The sequence below is a fragment of the Loxodonta africana genome, chromosome 3 (genome assembly GCF_030014295.1).
Source record: "Loxodonta africana isolate mLoxAfr1 chromosome 3, mLoxAfr1.hap2, whole genome shotgun sequence".
Lineage (NCBI taxonomy): Eukaryota > Metazoa > Chordata > Mammalia > Proboscidea > Elephantidae > Loxodonta > Loxodonta africana.
Genome location: NC_087344.1, coordinates 108674269 through 108690876, shown reverse-complemented (window position 1 = coordinate 108690876; position 16608 = coordinate 108674269). Strand labels below are relative to the sequence as shown.

At 42.6% G+C, this 16608-nt stretch overlaps 1 protein-coding gene across 1 annotated transcript in view; it reads left to right on the top strand.

Annotated features, from left to right (window-relative positions):
* Window positions 1–16608, top strand: part of GNG12 (G protein subunit gamma 12) — a 153001-nt gene that overhangs the window by 69362 nt on the left and 67031 nt on the right. Inside the window, exon 2 of the mRNA XM_064282119.1 lies at window positions 1298–1350. The gene's annotated coding sequence lies outside the window, so the exon portion shown is untranslated. The remainder of the gene's footprint in view (window positions 1–1297; window positions 1351–16608) is intronic.

The following is a 16608-nucleotide window of genomic DNA, read 5'->3' as shown; positions in this document are numbered from 1 at the left end:
CTTAGAATCCCTACTCTGTCATTACCTTATAACCTCGGAAAAATTACTTAACCTCTCTGTGCCTCAGTGCCTTCATTTACCAAATGGGGATGATAATATACCTACCTCATGAAGTTATTATGAGAATAAATTGTAACAACCTGAGAAAGTGATGAGAACAGTACCTGGCACATACTAAATTCTATATACTATTTGCTATTATTACATTATTATTTCTGTTAAGATGACATCATCAAACGGGGTAATGAGGAATTACAGGAGAATGAAAATAGATGTAAATGAAATCTCCATAGAGTTGGGCTTGCTCTAGTGCTGTGCTGTACCAGAAAGCCAAGAAGAGATTCCCTAGACCTTTGCTGTCCAGTATGCGTGACTGTTGCATACTTGAGTTGTGGTTTGTCTAAACTGAGATGTACTGGATTTTGAAGAATTAGCACAAAAGGATATAAAATGTCTAATAATTTTTGTATTGATTACATGTTGGTAATATCTAAATTAAGTATGTCAATAAAATTAATTCCATCTGTTTCTTTTTACTCTTATTAATGTTGCTACTAGAAATTTTAAAATTAAATACATTGGGCAGCACTGCCCTAAGTTCATCATTACCAAGAAAACAAAAATGTGTGGCGATTTACACGATCAGATGGCCACTATTGGAAAGCTTTGTGTACCCCTCCCACCACCTTTCAGGTTACTGTGTTGTTGTCGTGTGCTGTCGATTCTAACTCATAGTGACCCCATATGACAAAGTAGAACTGCCCCGTAGGGTTTCTTAGGTCGTCATCTTTACGGGAGCAGATCACCAGGTCTTAGCTCCTGCTGCACAGTGACTGCTGGGTTTGAACCACCAGCCTCTTGGTTAGCAGCCAAGTGCTTAATCAGTGTGCCACCAGAGCTCCTACAAGCTACTCTTGATGCCCAGTTTTTAAATTGGTTCCATGGAAGAAGCCACATGCCAGCCCTGGTAGAAGAGGTTGAGGGGCCAAGGCAAAAGCAACAACTAGGGAGGCTTTCACTGACTTGGAGGAGTTTGGACAAAAATACTACCATTTATAGTTATACTGGCCTCAGACTTTCAGCACTCCCTGAAGTAGATGAGAGAATGCTTTCTCATCAGGAAGTTGAAATATGTGGACAAAAACTCTCCCAATTCCATCAGGAGCCAGAAAAGGCGTTGCTAATTTTTAACTCTAAGGATAAATGCTCACTCAACATTATGACAGTGGTTTGGGATTAAAGCACACCCTTTTCAGATGTGATTTACTTACGGAATGTTTGTTTAATTCTATTTCAGATTCATTCCACCACTTAAAACCTGACAGCCTTGGGCCACACAGAGTCTCACTGGTAAGTTTGCTTCCATTTTTTAAAACACGGTGACTGTTTGACATTATTTGAAATGATATTCACACTTATAAGTTAGATGTACCCCTACCAGTACTATGATTAGATAGCTATTTATTCACATTTTTTTCTCCCCAAAATGATTTACGATGTTTCCGTGCCTTAAAAAAAACAAAGCAGTCCGTGTTCTTTTGCTAAGAACACGGGCAGGAAAAAGATCCGTGATTACTTGCCAAATACTATTGAAATAAAAACTTTTTTTGTAATGAAACTATTTCCAGGCCCCTGTTGATGGTCTGCTTGTTTCAAGCAGTATCCAAAACAATAAAGCATTACTTCAGTCCCTTGCACTGTGTTGTAATGAAACTTGGCCAGAGCTACAACATATTAGGGCTCTACCCTTAACTGCTCTGTTTTTTTGTCTCATGCTTCATCTAACCTAAATGTGATTGTTGTGAGATAATCGTTCTGTAGTAGTAGAAACCTTACTTTAGAGCTAGGAAAATACTGTGCTTTTTAAGTGAAAAAGCTTCTGGGGTTTCATGTGGCATTTTTCACTAATATTATGGTGATACCCTTATATGCAGTATGTATCAGTTAGCTTTGGCTGCATAACAAAACTATCCCAAATCTTAGTGGCTCAAAATAACAATTTATTTAACTCATAATTTAGTGGACCGATAATTTGGGCTAGACGATTCTTCTGATTTCACATGGGGTGTTCATGTGTCTGCCGTCAACTGCAGGCTTTGTTTCTGGGGATTGTCTGGCTATTGGCTGGGGCTGAGCCATGTGTCTCATCTTGCAGGCATTAACCTGGGCTTGTTCACATAGTGGTTGGACAGACTACCAAGACAGAGCACAAGTGTCTTGAGGCCTAGGCTCAAAACTGACCCAACATCACTTCCACCACATTCTGTTGGCTAAACAAGTTATATGACCAGCCTAGATTCATATGGTATGGTGTAGATTCCACATCTTGAGAAAAATGGCAGTATCACATTGCAAGAGATGTAGATACAGGAAGAGATAGAATTGTGGCCATTTTTAGAGTCTACCATGTAGTGTTTATGAGTCACGTGGAAAACAGCTGTGATAGGATGAAGAGAGCATGTAGAGAGAGAGGACTCAGGTTAGACTTCCACCTCATAGCTTCCCTTCCTCCCTGTTTTGATTGACAGTGCCCTAGAGTCCTAGACCTAGTCCTTGTCCTCTGGTACCTCAGTCAGTTTAGCATGTTCCTAGATGGGCTTGCCAATACCAGGTTTTCCACTCTCCAGCCCTTCATTCTGCATAGTACTGCTACACCAGTCATCCATCAGTTTATCTTCCAGGATGTTACTCCTCCGCTCAAGAGCTGCCAGTGCCTCTGAACCACCAGCCTAGACTCCTCTCTGGGCCTTCTCTGCTCACATTATGGCCCCGTCCTCTCTTGCTCACTTCCTGCTATCCCTTTTATTCTATGCAGACTAGTCTATTCACTATCTCTTGCTGCTGCTTACCCCCTTTTTCTGTCTGGAAGTTCTTCCCATTCTGCAAGGCCCAGTGGCATCTCCCCTTCTCCGTAATGTGGCCTTACCTGCCTAGGCCTGCCATCTGTGATCTCCCCTGCTCTGAACTCCTCCTTCAAAGCCCAACACTGTTTTCTGTGGTTCACTCTTCTTTCACCTTGGCTAGTGTTATTTCTTTGGTTGCCTTGTAATTGCTTTTTGAGAGCAGGAGGCTACACATGCCTTCCTTGTGGTACTCAACACAGGGCTGAGACTAAAAGCAGGTACTTAGTCAAGCAGGAGGCAACATAGACACTATACCTTTTCACCCACCAGCAGCTCTTCGGAATTGCATAGGGCACCTGTTAAAATACAAACTCATAGTCCTTTCCACTGGACGGTCCACATTCATTAGGTCTGGGATGGGCCCCAAGAATCTAAAAGTACTCAGACAATTCGGATGTGCTTGCTATGCAGTTGGCAACCACTTGTTATGGAAGGAACAAGAGATCTAATAAGAGACCTGGGTTGAGCCCTGGCTCGGCTACTTCCTGGCTCTGCGACTTTACAGACTCAATCTTTCTGAGCTTCACTTTACCCATCTGTAAAATGGGAATAATAATTATCTCAAGGATTCTTGGGAAGATCAAAAAGGATAATGTATATGAAAGTGCTTTATAAAGTGCAAGCCAGGGTTATTCATGGTGGAAATAATTAATTACCTACGTGGGGGTGGTCATGATGGAGATTGAGTGGTGGTAGTGATAGTGGTACTGTTATGTAATAGCAAAAATAGTAATAATTCACATCTGCTGGTGGAGTCTCTGGGTGGCACAAATGGTTAAGCACTTGACTACTAGTCAAAAGGTTGGTGGTTCAAACCCACCCAGAGGTACCTTGGGAGAACGACTCAGCAGTCTGCTTCTGAAAGGTCACAGTCTTGCAGACCCCACGAAATACATTTCTACTGTGCACATGGCGGCAACTAGCAACTGTTTATTGACTGCTGACTCTATGCCAGAGACTGTGCTAACTGCTTTATATTTAATTATTTGAGATTTACCGGAAGGTCCTCTGTTCAATTGCATCTGTGTAATTATTATAGTATTCAAATTCTATCATTAGTGGATTATTCTTTTGATTTTTTCCTTTTCAGAATACCTAGTTAATAAGTACCTATCCCTGCGAGGGGAAATACATTAGGCTGCTATCAACCACTGACAGCTTAGAGTCAAGTACAAGGTCCTGTAGAAGTGTGAGGCATTTGATTTGGGTTTTTTTTTTTATAAGGAGTTGGAGAAAGGAGAGTAACCAATAGCAATAAAGAAAGAAGAGGTTCAGATGGGCAGGAATGGACCAGAGGGCACCGAGCCTCCCAAGGAAGGATTGGCGGGTGAGGGAGGTCAGCAGGGAGGCAGGAATGGAAGGGGAGGGGACTGAGGTATTTCCTGACCTGGCGGTTTGGCCCAAGGCTATTCCTAGTCCAAGACCACCACCTTCGAAACCTGCCCACTTGAAGCTTCCCCATAACAGCTGCCTTAGTGGGCAACACTTGTGAAGCTGTCCTGCGCTTCCATCTTATTTGTCTTACATTTTACTTTGATTGTTGTTGATCAAGTAATGTGCCTATCTTCTTTGAAAGAATTTGAGGTGGTTTTAAAATACACATGCAATATAATGAGATTTAGAATAGTAAGTTGTTGTTGTTGTATTGTTGTTAGGTGCCGTCTAGTCTGTTCCAAGTCAGCAACGCTGCGCACAACAGAACGAGACATCGCCCAGTCCTGTACCATCTTCACGGTTGTTACTGTGTTTGAGTGCATCGTTGCACCTGCTGTGTCAGTCCGTCTCGCTGAGGTTCTTCCTCTTTTTTGCTGACCCACTCCTTTACCTAGCATGATGCCCTCCTCTAGGGACTGATCCTCCTGATAACACGTCCAAAGTATATGAGGTGAAGCCTCATCATCCTCACTTCCAAGGAGTGTTCTGGCTGTACTTCTTCCAAGACAGATTTGTTCGTCCTTCTGGCAGTCCATGGTATATTCAATATTCTTGGCCGACACCATAATTCAAAGGCATCAATCAACACTTCTTCGATCTTCCTTATTCATTGTCCAGCTTTCGCATGTGTGTGAGGTGATAGAAAATACCATGGCTTGGGTTAGGCACACCTTAGACCTCAAAGTAACATCTTTGCTTTTTAACACTTTAAAGAGGTCTCTTTGTAGCAGATTTGCCCAATGAAATATGTCATTTAATTTCTCTACTGCTGCTTCCGTGAGTGTTGATTGTGGATCCAACTAAAATGAAATCCTTGACAACTTCAGTATTCTCTCCATTTATTGATGTTGCTTATTGGCCCACTTGTGAGGATTTTCATTTTCTTTATGTTGAGGTGTAATCCATACTGATCTTCATCAATAAGTGCTTCACGTCCTTTTTGCTTTTAGCAGACAAGGTTGTGTTATCTGTGTATTGCAGGTGGTTAATGAGTCTTTCTCCAGTCCTGATGCCGCCTTCTTCATATAGTCCATCTTCTCCAAGTATTTGCTCAGCATACGCATTGAATAAATATGGTGAAAGGATACAACCCTGATGCACACCTTTTCTGATTTTAAACCATACAGTATCCCCTCGTTCTGTTCAAATGACTGCCTCTTGGACTATGTATAGGTTCTACATGAGCATGATTAAGTTTTCTGGAATTCCCTTTCTTCACGGTGTTATCCATAATTTGTTATGACGTATAATCTGCACAGTCAAATGCCTTTGCATAGTCAATATAACACAGGTAAATATCTTTCCAGTATTCTTTGCTTTCACCCAAGATCCATCCAATGTCAGCAATGATATCACTTATAAGTAAGTGAGGAACGGAATTTGTGAGAAAATGTAAGGTGATGTCAGAGATAAGATTAGGCCTCCAGTGCATGTTTGAGAGCTCCCATTTGCTAGCAGGGCCACAGGCTTGCCTCTGAGCTTCAGAGCACTCAGCACCACAAGGACAAGACGTTCAGTTAACAATTCACAGAGGCCAGAAGATAGAAGCATGTGAGTTACTCAGAAGAAGCAAGGTTAATCAGATTCGAGACTCAGAAAAATTTCTGCAGAGTACTCATGTAGAGGACACCACATAAGATAGCACACAACATCTCTATAATGAATAGAATAATAAGGACTATTCTCACTGTAAGCGAATGATGTAATGCCTGAGTGTAGTCCAACAAAAGCACTTCCAGTCCAGGTATGCATTCTCTTTTGGCCTTGCCTAATTCAAGGATAAAATTTAATGGTGCTTCAGCTGGAATGGCAAATACATTATATTCACACTGCCTCCTCCGTCCCCACCTCGTGATGGACTTTACCGATTATCTTGGCTGAGCCGTGGCACTTGGCTGTGGGCCACATTTGGCGCATGAGTTGAAATCTACTTACCATCCCTGTTCTGTAGTGATGGCAAACAACATCTGACACTCCTTGGTGAATATTGTTTCTCTCAGGTCCTGAATCGGCCTAAGCCATGACTCACTCTTTGGAGTGGCTTTTTGGTACAGAGATTACATTGGCCCTGTCCACTTTGACCTATGTGATTCACTTCCCTTGCTCCACATGTATATCTTCCTTCTTTTGTGAACCTCATGACTCTAGGTCATTTCTTACACTGGAGAGTCCAGCACCTTTTGGGAGAACCAGGGCAATTCGAGAGGCTCATGGGAATAGGAGTGGAAGACTTTAATAATAATAAAACAGAAACTTCAATATTCATTGCAGTAGGGGAGTAGCATCTATTTGGTTGGTGACAGCACTGGGTAGAGGCTGGTATAGGGACAGTGTCAAGCTTAGACTTGTTGCAAAAGTATCATAGGGTAAAATCCATTGTCAGGGAGGGTCCAGGAATTCCACAAAGACTATTCATCAATGGGAATTTCCTTTTGGGCTTTATTTTCCTTTAGAATTAAAAAAAAAAAATCCGAAAATTCCTCAACGTAATAAAGGGCATCTACACAAAGCCAACAGCCAACATCATTCTAGATGGAGAGAGCCTGAAAGCATTTCCCTTGAGAACGGGAACCAGACAAGGACGCCCTTTATCACCGCTCTTATTCAACATTGTGCTAGAGGTCCTAGCCAGAGCAATTAGGCTAGACAAAGAAATAAAGAGCATCTGGATTGGCAAGGAAGAAGTAAAATTATCTCTATTGGTAGATGACATGATCTTATACACAGAAAACCCTAAGGAATCCTCCAGAAAACTACTGAAACTAATAGAAGAGTTCGGCAGAGTTTCAGGTTACAAGATAAACATACAAAAATCACTTGGATTCCTCTACATCAACAAAAAGAACATTGAAGAGGAAATCACCAAATCAATACCATTCACAGTAGCCCCCAAGAAGATAAAATACTTAGAAATAAATCTTACCAAAGATGTAAAAGACCTATACAAAGAAAACTACAAAGTACTAGTGCAAGAAACTAAAAGGGACCTACATAAGTGGAAGAAGATACCTTGCTTATAAATAGGAAGACTTAACATAGTAAAAATGTCTATTCTACCCAAAGCCATCTATACATACAGTGCACTTCCGATCCAAATTCCAATGACATTTTTTAATGTGATGGAGAAACAAATCACCAACTTCATATGGAAGGGAAAGAAGCCCCGGATAAGTAAAGCATTACTGAAAAAGAAGAAGAAAGTGGGAGGCCTCACTCTACCTGATTTTAGAACCTATTATACAGCCACAGTAGTCAAAACAGCCTGGTACTGGTACAACAACAGGCACATAGACCAATGGAACAGAATTGAGAACCCAGATATAAATCCATCCACATATGAGCAGCTGATATTTGACAAAGGCCCACTGCCAGTTAATTGGGGAAAAGATAGTCTTTTTAACAAATGGTGCTGGCATAACTGGATATCCATTTGCAAAAAAAATGAAACAGGACCCATACCTCACACCATGCACAAAAACTAACTCCAAGTGGATCAAAGACCTAAACATAAGGACTAAAACGATAAAGATCGTGGAAGAAAAAATAGGGACAACGTTAGGAGCCGTAATACAAGGCTTAAACAGAATACAAAACATTACCAAAAATGACGAAGAGAAACCAGATAACTGGGAGCTCCTAAAAATCAAACACCTATGCTCATCTAAAGACTTCACCAAAAGAGTAAAAAGACCAGCTACAGATTGGGAAAAAATTTTCAGCTATGACATCTCCGACCAGCGCCTGATCTCTAAAATCTGTATGATTCTGTTAAAACTCAACCAAAAAAAGACAAACAACCCAATCAAAAAGCGGGTAAAGGATATGAACACGCACTTCACTAAAGAAGATATTCAGGCAGCTGACAAGATACATGAGAAAATGCTCTTGAGCATTAGCCATCAGAGAAATGCAAATTAAAACTATAATGAGATTCCATCTCACTCCAACAAGGCTGGCATTAATCCAAAAAACACAAAATAATAAATGTTGGAGAGGTTGCGGAGAGATTGGAACTCTGGTGGGAATGTCAAATGGTACAACCACTTTGGAAATCTATCTGGCGTTTTCTTAAAAAGTTAGAAATAGAACTACCATAAAGAAATCCCACTCCTCGGAATATACCCTAGAGAAATAGCAGCCTTTACACGAACAGATATGTGCACAGCCATGTTTATTGCAGCTCTGTTTACAATAGCAAAAAGCTGGAAGCAACCAAGGTGTCCATCAACGGATGAATGGTTAAATAAATTGTGGTATATTCACACAGTGGAATACTACGCATCGATAAAGAACAGTGACAAATCTGTGAAACATTTCATAACATGGAGGAACCTGGAAGGCATTGTGCTGAGTGAAATTAGTCAGAGGCAAAAGGACAAATATTGTATAAGACCACTATTATAAGATCTTGAGAAATAGTATAAACTGAGAAGAAAACACTGTTTTGTGGTTACAAGATGGGGGAGGGAGGGAGGGTGGGAGAGGGTTATTTACTGATTAGTTAGTAGATAAGAACTACTTTAGGTGAAGGGAAGGGCAATACTCAATACAGGGAAGGTCAGCTCAACTGGACTGGACCAAAAGCAAAGAAGTTTCCGGGATAAACTGAATGCTTCAAAGGTCAGCAGAGCAAGGGCGGGGGTTTGGGGACTATGGCTTAAGGGGACTTCTAAGTCAATTGGCAAAATAAATTCTATTATGAAAACATTCTGCATCCCACTTTGAAGTGTGGCGTCTGGGGTCTTAAATGCTAACAAGTGGCCATCTAAGATGCATCAATTGGTCTCAACCCACCTGGATCAAAGGAGAATGAAGAACATCAAGGTCACACGATAACTATGAGCCCAAGAGACAGAAAGGGCCACATGAACTAGAGACTTACATCATCCTGAGACCAGAAGAACTAGATAGTGCCTGGCCACAACCGATGACTGCCCTGACAGGGAGGGAGCACAACAGAGAACCCCTGAGGGAGCAGGAGATCAGTGGGATGCAGACCCCAAATTCTCATAAAAAGACCAGACTTAACAGTCTGACTGAGACTAGAAGAATCCCGGTGGTCATGGTCCCCAAACCTTCTGTTGGCCCAGGACAGGAACCATTCCCGAAGACAACTCATCAGACATGGAAGGGACTGGACAATGGGTTGGAGAGAGATGCTGATGAAGAGTGAGCTACTTGTATCAGGTGGACACTTGAGACTGTGTTGGCATCTCCTGTCTGGAGGGGAGATGGGAGGGTAGAGGTGGTTAGAAACTGGCAAAACGGTCACGAAAGGAGAGACTGGAGAGAGGGATCAGGCTGCCTCACACATTAGGGGGAGAGTAAATGGGAGTATGTTGTAAGGTGTATATAGGCTTGTGTGTGACAGACTGACTTGATTTGTAAACTTTCACTTAAAGCACAATAAAAATTATTAAAAAAAAAATCCATTGCCATTGGGTCAATTCAGACTCATAGTGACCCTACAGGACAGAGTAGAACTGCCCCATATGGTTTCCAAGCAGCACCTGGTAGATTTGAACTGCCAGCCTTTTTGGTTAGCAGCCATAGCTTTTAACCACTGCACCACCAGGGTTTCCTCTTTAGATTAAGTTTAGTAATTAGAATTATTTTGGTTGCGAGTAACAGAAATACAACTTCAACTAGTTTCTTGACTCATATAACTGGAAAGTTCATGGTGAGGCAGGTTTCAGGCATAGCTGTATCTAGGAGTTCAAAAACTATCGTCAGGACATTATCTTTCACTCTCTCCATCTCTTGGCTCTGCTTAATCTGTCAGCTTCGTTCTCAGACATGCTCTCTGTTACTGTGGTGGTACAGGTAGCGCCCAGCTCTAGATTTCCCTCATCCTCACAACTGTAGATTCCAGAAAAAAGAGTGCCTCTTTTGTCATAGTTCTAACAACAGTACCAAGAGGGGTCTTAATTGGCCCATTTTGGATTGCCTGCCTGAATCTACATGACCATAAGTAGGCAATAGACAATAAGAAGTATCTCTTTGGTCAGAGCTTGTTCATGTGTCCATAGAAAGGGTGAATCTCCACCAGAATCAGGTAGAATGAGTTCCCAAGAAAAAAGGGGAGCTTTGTATAAGCCATTGAAAACCCTGTGGAGCTCAGTTCTACTGTGACATACATGGGGTCTCCTAGAATCAGAATCAACTAATCAGAAACTGGTTTGGGTTGGTGTTACCAGAAGAAGGGAGGAAGCAACGAACACGCTAAGTGGATAAGATTTCTAGGTCCCACAGTCCACTGGTTGAGAAATTCTTAGAGTCCATTAAACTTGAAAGGTTTAAAATTAGATTCAGTTTCAAGTATACTGACTGCTTGTTTCAAATTTAGTAGCTTAGTAGAGACCAGTAATAATGGGCAAGTGGTGAGGACCAGGATGGGTGACCCCAGTGTGGGTCAGATAGGCAGCACTTAACCTGAAAACCTCATGTTGCATCCTTAGGATCTAGAGAAGTTCTTAATCTGGAAACAATGAATGGGCTTTAATGGATCTATAAACCTTCTATAATTATTTGCAAAATTGTGCATATGCACTTTTTTACTGGAGAAAGAAATGATGGTTTCCATTTTTTCATAGGCTCCATGGCCCCAAACCACTTAAAAGCCATTGATTTCCAGCTTACTCTAAATTGTTTTAGATTTGGCTGGCTTAGTCTTATGGGATCATTTCTTGCCTTGGCTCTGCTAGCAAAGCTTCGCATTCATAATAAACCCAGCTCCTTACGGAACAGACACAGTGATGTCAGTGGCTGAGTATGTTCATTAAATTATATGTTGAGGTTTTTAGGTATATGTGTAAAATTTTGAAAATCTTAGTTGACATTTACCTAATGCTTACCGGGGTACCAGGCTCCATGCTAAGTGCTTGACGTGCATTATCTGAACTATGTATTTATACACGTTGGCCATAATTCTGTGAACCTCAGGTCTGTTACAGTATACCTGCTAGAACCTGCTCCTTCGCTGTTCCCAGCTCCCTCTCTGGGAACCCAGGACATAAACTCGGAGATTTTCTTCCCCTACATCTGCTGTTGTGGTACCACTTCTCTCCCCCTTCCTACCCACGAATGATAAAATCACAGAATCCCAGAGCCTGAAGAGATTGCTAAAAGCATGTAGTTCGGTGGTTTTCAAATGCTGCTGTTCGGTTTTCTAGCTCAGGGACCCCCAAGTTCCTGTCCTGTTTCAATCACAACTCTTCACAGAAAACCACTCACCTGGCAGAATAAATGAGTTCAGGTTAGAAGTCAGAAAAGGTTGAGGTTGAGTCCAGGCTGTGATTAATTTAATTACTTGCCTGTGTGACCCTAGGCAAGCTGCCTAACCTCTCTGAGCCACAGTTTCCTTACCTGTGAAATGGGACAGAGTTGTTAGGGGGATTGAATGAGGTAATGTCTGTGAAGTTGTTGGCCCCATGCCTGGCACATAGTCAGTGCTTAGCATAGGTTAGCTGTAACTAGTGCATTGCACAACAGGACTCCTGAGGCAGAAATAAGACTCAACTGTATTCTTGACTCCTACTGCTCCTTTAAAGCTTACTCAGTGGGGTGTGTTTTTCCCCATTTCTTGATGAAAACTTAAACAGGCCCACGGCTTTTCTAGGAACTCTCTGGTAATAAAAAATCCTGTGGCCATCTTACGCCCTACACACACACGAGTTTATTTTGGAAATCAGAATTGCCCACTTGAGTCTATAAACCGTATTTATTGGTAGAATTCTTGCCTTCCATGCAGGAGGCCCAGGTTTGAGTCTTGCCTAATGCACCTCACGTGCAGCCGCCACCCATCTATCAGTGGAGGCTTGCATGTTCCTATGATGCTGAACAGCTTTCGGCAGAGCTTCCAGACTAAGACTAGGAAGAAAGGCCTGGAAATCTACTCCCTAAAATCAGCCAGTGAAAATCCTATGGATCACAATAGTCTGATGTGCAGCTGATCATGGGAGTGGTACAGAACTGGGCAGTGTTTTGGTTTATTGTGCACGGAGTTGCCGTGAGTCGAGGGGCAACTCAGCAGCAGCTAACAACAACAAATATTCATTCCAAAGGAAGACTTCCCTCCATCCTACCAACGAGGGCCTTGTACAGCTACCTCCAGCTGCCTACTGCCTCACCTGCTCCAGGGGGAGGTAGGGAAAGATGGAGAAAAAGGGCACAGGAAAGTTCTTACCTGACTTCTACTGTCACAACTGGTACTGAGTTCTCCAAACCTGGCTGATGGTAAAGAGAATTCTTTTCTCTCTTGGCTTCTTTCTCTTCTGTGGCTTCTTTGCCCCCACCATGATGGGCTTTCTGTCTGGAACTTCTGGGACTTGGGTAGTGCCTCTCCTTCTGCTGTCCCTGGTTTCTACTCAGACTCTGTCTTCGGGGGCCCTCATCCTCAGGCCAAAGCACTCTCGGTTAGAGTGAGCCAGGCTGGGGTGCCCAGGGATCACATTCCTTTAACCTCCCGTGAGGAAACCAAAACACAACCAGTTGTCATCAATTCATTTCCAACTTATGTCAACCCTGTGTGTGTCGGAGTAGAAGTACTCCATAGGGTTTTCAGCGGCTGATTTTTCCAAAGTAGATTGCCAGGCCTTTCTTCTGAGGTGCCTCTGGGGGGCCTCAAACCACTAACCTTTCAGTTAGCAGCCAAGTATAAACTGTTTGCACCACCCAGGCACTGCACCATGGGGAAAGGGGAGAGCATGACTTTCCTGACACAGCCTTCCAGGCCACTTAGCTCCTCTTACATTTGGGTTCCTCAGGACGGCGTCAGATACCAGTCCCTGAAATAAAGGAGACGCATATCAAGGCTTCCAGATGTTGCCTGCAAAACCCTTTTTTCTCTGGTTAAGATAAAAGGCAGATCTCTAAGGTCTGGGGGAATTGCTTAAGGGGTGCTGATTTCCTGTTAAGGGTGATAGAAAAGGTTGGAAACCGATAGTGGTAATGATTGCACATGATGTATGTCATCAGTGTCACCGGATTGTACATGTGAAAACGGTTCACTTGGCACCTGTTATATATATTTTACCAGAATTGAAAAAATAAATAAAGGCAGATCCCTTCTACCCCGCCCACCTTGGGGAGAGTAGGAATCGGAGCATTTCCAAGAAATTTTCCTCACAAAACCCACTGTCACTTTGCACTGTCCTGAAGCAGTCCTGTCCTACTTATGGTCTCAGAGCTAGCCAGGCTAGCTTCTCAGAAATTTCCACATAATGCTCTGGCCCCTCACTTGGGAATTTCCCATCTGTTGCATCTTGATGCCTTGGTGGAAACTTCCACTTTAGCGTCTTATATTAACTGTTAGCACCTGACCTAATACAAGAAACTCTTTAACACCCCGCAAAAAGTGGTCTTTCATCCTGTGCTTGAAACCTATCCAGCAATGGTAAGCTCCTTCCCTCCTTTTCTCCCAAATTGTCCCGTTCCAATTTTCAGAGACCTTGGAGTTGTTGGAGAGATGTTCCCCCTGTGAAGACAAACCTGGCTCCCTATAACGCTCCCTTTCATGAGGTATGAGTCTCAGGGATCCCTGAGGCATTGGTGTGTGAGCCTAGCCTGAGAAAATCTGTCTGCGAGGCTGAGATTCCACGTGGAGTGGGACAGGCTTTCAGGACACCCTGTTCTCTGAGACCACAGGGAAACCTTTGACTTGTGTCTTTGGGTAAGTTTTCTCCACCTTCCTACTAGATAGAGTGCACTTGGTATGACCCTGACAGAAAGCTAGTATTTGAAACCTCAGTATTCAGTCACCATTTCTCATGCTCATGACCCTAACGTAGTTTCTGTTGATCTGAGAGCTGATGGACTGTGCATCATGGGGGCATTTTGATCAGGGCTGTATCCAGAGTTTATGAACACTGCAAAATCAAGCCTTGCAGAATCTGCCCCACCCTCAGCCAAAGATACCCCCATCCCCTTTTTGCCGTTTTTCTTTTCTGTTCAAGTGTTCCCTGGAGTCAGCAAGTTTTTCTGCCTTCTCTGGTTCCAGCATTATGAACCTGGGATCCAGCCTCTCTGCCAGTGTGTCCTTCATTGTCATGTGCAAGTTGGGCCCCTGTGATGTTGGATCCTGTAACAATTAGGTCACTCCTGTGTTTAGACACCCCCACCCTGTGGTAGAGGCAACGTCTCAGATGAACAAATGACAGCATGCTAGCAAGACACTTGGGTCAGCTAAAGTGGGAGTCATTTGGGGGGCCATGGTCTAAGAATCTATTAAAAGCATTTTAGGTAGTTCCATCATGGACCAGTTCCCTTGGCACGAGTCAGTGTTATGTATCCAGATGTGAACCTGGTTTATAGCCTCGTGCTGTTTTTATTGGCTGTTTTCAAAGATGGCAGGATATAGCTCCCTCCTTCCTTTCCCTTCCCTTCCCTTCTGTTTGTCAGAAGCCAGGCCTCATGCCCCAGATGATGTTGGGGACAGAGGCTGAAGAGGGCAGAATTGAATGCTTTTATTACTGCCCACCTATCTTCCTCTCTTGGCCTAAAGACTATGTTGTTGTTAGGTGCTGTCGAGTCGATTTTGACTCATAGCGACCCCATGTGACAGAGCAGAACTGCCCCGTGGGGTTTTCTAGGCTGTAATCTTTACCAGAGAACATTACCGGGTATTTTTCCTGCAGAGTAGCTGGGTGGGTTCAAACCACCAGCCTTTCAGTTAGCAGCCAAGCTCTCAACAGTTGCATCACCGGGGCTCCTTTAAAGAATACAGTAGTGTCCATTTGAACATTCAAAAGTCTAGACATAGGAAATGGCTAACAGGGTGTTAACGAACACATGCTTTCCATTTGCATACATTTTATAGTAGGGAAGTGGTTTAATATAGGCAGAAAGACCGGAGTTCAAGTCTTTTCTCAGCTGCTCAGACATTTTGGACAGAGTTCCTTAACCTCTCTCTTAGCCTTGGTTTTCTCATCAGTAAAATGGGTATGTTACCATTTGCCTTACAAGATAGCTGTATTAAAGGAAACAATACATGATGAACTCAGCACAGTGGCTTATCATACAGTGTATGTTCAATAAATGGGTAGCACTGGGTTTGTTCTTTGTGTTATTATTATTATTTACCCTTGACTGTTGTGACAATTTCTTAGAAGTTTTTAAAGCCTTTAAAAATACAGCCCAATGTTTTAGCAATAGTCTTTTTGTTTTAATCAAATAGAATTTTAAGAGAAAATGAAAATATGTGCATTATTTGCTTTTTAAGAATATCTTGCAAAACTTGTTAGTCCTTTATAGTGGACAGAGTGCTTTATAGTTTCAGAGGCAGGACTGCACAGGGACTCAGCCACAAATCTCATCATCATTAGTTACCTGGGTAACTTCGAGGAAGTAGGTCACTTACCACTGAAAGCCTCGGTTTCTAAATCAATAAAATGAGGATAATACTGCAAGGAGTTATTGAGACAATTAAATAAAATAATCTGTCTGAAGTGTTTAGCACGAACCCGGCACACAGGAAGCACTCAAATAATGATGGCCATTATTTGCCCATCACAGTATTATCTCTGTTTATAGATAAGAATTTACTTGAGCGGACTGGCTTCATGATGATACTTTCATATGTAAGAGGTTGCTCTCACTGTTTTATTCAAGGAAAAAGAAAATGGTTTAGTAGCTGGTTTGCTTATGAATACCAAACTGTAACATGTATGAAAAAAAGCTAAATTAACTAAAGTAAGAAACTTCCCATTTTTGTAGGCATCACCTCATTTCCTTGTTAAGGTTCAGGTAAGTGATTTTGTCAACAGAGTAGAAGAAATTTATGTATTATTTTTATAAGGATTGTGAAAGTATGCAAAGCTTTATTTAGCTACATGCTCTGAATTCAGATCAGTTGGTTCTGTTCTCTTTCCATAAAGTCTGGCATAGTTGGCACCTTTGTGCAGCCTAGGAGGTCTGGGAATGGACACGACCATCCCATGGGTGCAGAAGGAGGAGAAGCAGGGCCTGAACTAACTGGATGACCCAAACTGAAGACTGAGGCTTAGTCAAGTAGGCGTGGAGAGAGGTGGCCTGTGGCAGAGCTGGGATTCCTGCCCAAGGAGGTTTGTTCCCTGTAACAGGGCAACGTGGGCATCTCCTTCAGCAGTCCCTTCTCTAGGAGCTTTCTTAAGTGGGGAGCCCTGGTGGCACAGTGATTAAGAGCTTCACTGCTAATCAAAAGGTTGGCAGTTCAAATCCATCAGCCGTTCCTTGGAAACCCAATGGGACAGTTCTGTTCTGCCCTGTAAGGTCACTATGAGTCAGAATGGAGTTG